This window comes from Conger conger, chromosome 10 (genome assembly GCF_963514075.1).
Source record: "Conger conger chromosome 10, fConCon1.1, whole genome shotgun sequence".
Classification (NCBI taxonomy): Eukaryota; Metazoa; Chordata; class Actinopteri; order Anguilliformes; family Congridae; genus Conger; species Conger conger.
In genome coordinates, this window is record NC_083769.1 from 12,212,368 (window position 1) to 12,214,927 (window position 2,560).

The 2,560-nt window shown below is 33.3% G+C and overlaps 1 long non-coding RNA gene across 1 annotated transcript; it reads left to right on the forward strand.

The window, feature by feature from the left end:
• Window positions 1–1,474: 1,474 nt before the first annotated feature.
• Window positions 1,475–1,984, forward strand: LOC133139379 (uncharacterized). The gene is made up of 3 exons (XR_009709811.1): window positions 1,475–1,607; window positions 1,696–1,752; window positions 1,918–1,984. It is a non-coding gene; the product is annotated as an uncharacterized LOC133139379 (long non-coding RNA).
• Window positions 1,985–2,560: the final 576 nt, after the last annotated feature.

A 2,560-nucleotide genomic window follows, 5' to 3' on the forward strand; every position in this document is an offset into this window, starting at 1 on the left:
AGACGGAGCACAGATCTCACTAAATCACACTAGGGAGAGGCACACAGTGGGATTTTGGAATGGCTCCCATCATGGTGAATACAAATGTCAAGGAAACAGGAAGGACGGAGCGTGCTACTCTCTCATCAGTGCAGGCTTCATGACAACTAATATTCGTAAGTTTAATTAATAATTAAGACCACAGACAAGTAAAAGGTGAAATCCAGTGAAATATCCATTGTACCCTAATGTATAACATAACTGGCTTCTTGCAACATTCATTTAATCTTTTACAATTCTTTTTCTTTTTTCATATGAACGACTCGTAAACAGTCCACGAACATACATTTCTTAAAACATTTGTGGCAAGAAATAAGCAATACAGTTGCTGAATGATTAATATTTGATCTGCATTGCCTTGTTTTAAAGTTTGAGCTGAGGTTCTGCACTGCAAGCCTCTCCATAGGAAATTAATGGAATGCGTATTTACATGATTCGTAGGACAGGTCGAGACCACTCATAAATGTTGTTTCTACATAATAAAAAATACAAGTGATGGAAGAACAAATCTGTGCTTCTTGCATGAGGCCCATTGTCACTATTAATGAAATGTATTAGATTGCATTATTTTATTTTTGAATTGCAATCGGTATCTGATTGATTGTATATTTAGGCAATGCTTTGAAAACATTCAAAAGATGATATTATGTCTCATTACATCTTCCTGTTCTACCTCCACTGCAGGGCTGTACTTTATTGTGGGTGTTTCTGGTTCAGTCATCATTTTCATAAGCCTGGTGGTGCTGGCAGTCAAATGCTTTAAGAAATGCAGGAAATCAGGTGTGTCATAGTTCTCTTTTACCACAGCTGTACATTAGGCTATCCACTTTAAATGTACTAATGTATCAGCATTGCAAGTAAAGCTGAACATTTTGTGTAGAAATGTAAATATATGCGCAATTAATTTCATAAGTTAATATATTTTCCTTTTTTTTTCTTTCAGATTACAGACCTAAATTTTATTTTAAAAATCTTTTGTGTCTCAGACTTTTGCGCAATACTGTATATCTGGAAATAAATTAATAAATAAGAATGGAAATAAATAGAAAGATTTTATATAACTTCATATATTAATTGTACATACATATATATTTATGTTACCAGATTTATTAATTCATTCATTTTTTAAATTATTTTATTTATTTTAGTATTATTACATGAGCTCATTTTTTCTATTAACACATTTATGTATTCTTTTTTTATTTATTTATTTATTTAAACTCTTATATAAACTCTCTATGGCCCATAGGGGAGTCAAAAGTGAATATTTTAATGTGTGTCATTGTTTGTCATTGCTTGTGTGTCATTGTTTATCATTGCTTGTGTGTCATTGTTTATCATTGCTGGTGTGTCATTGTTTATCATTGCTGGTGTGACATTGTTTATCATTGCTGGTGTGTCATTGTTTATCATTGCTGGTGTGTCATTGTTTATCATTGCTGGTGTGGCATTGTTTATCATTGCTGGTGTGTCATGATTTATCTTTGCGATTTCAGAAGTTCGAATCAAAAACCAGCTTGATGGGGATGAGTTTTACTCCAGGTTAAATGGATCTTACATAAGTGCAGGTGAGAATGGATTTTTCTGAGTTCTGTTGTTGTTACACTGCGCGCCAAGTGTTTGTTGAATTCTGGCTTTTTTTCCTCTCTTCTCCAGATCATGGATTACCAACTGCTGTGTATGAGGAAATACCCCTTTCTACAGAAACTGAAGGTCAAAATACAAATTTCACACCTATTGACAAATTACCCTGGCACTAAACTAAAAACCATGATACTTTGACAGATGTTGTCTTCATTTATACATTACTCTATTGAGATCAAGCTCCATATGTTCTTCCAATGTTTTCCCTCAACCCCTCTGATTTATTGGCAATAGGTTCTGAAGCAGTAATCGGCCAGCATTGTTTCTACTCAGCTGTTCAGTTGACACCATTAAACCAAGGTAAGTTATTATGTTTATTTTTTTTCATAATCATTCTCTGTGATTGTGTAGAGTGATTTCTTATATTTTTCTTGCTTGAGTGTTGTTAAAATCGTATTAGTTAAAGTGCTGTTACTGATATTATGTTATGATCAGGCATTTAAAAAAATATATATTGGCGTAATGCTTGCATGCACTGTAATTGCAGGTCCTGTTCTATAAGTGGACACAGGAATCCATATTCACTCAGTCTTACCTTCATATGTGAGGGAATATACTATATCATACTATATGTATATCCCACTCTGTCATACTATATATTTTTAATATCTTATATAATTTAAGGTCACCATCTTGCCCATTAAATAATGATATGCTGTTGGATCACTATTCATTTCCTATTCTGAAGCAGTCTCCAGAACTGACTTGATGAAAATGTATTAAATAATTAAAGGTACAACAGGTCAGATTTTTGTGTTAAAACATTGTTACAAGACCATTTTAAATCCCTTCCTATCACGGAAAAAGGCTCACTGACATGTAGACTCACCCTCTGCCTGTGTTTATAGTCCTTACATTTGTGTTTCAAAATATGCAG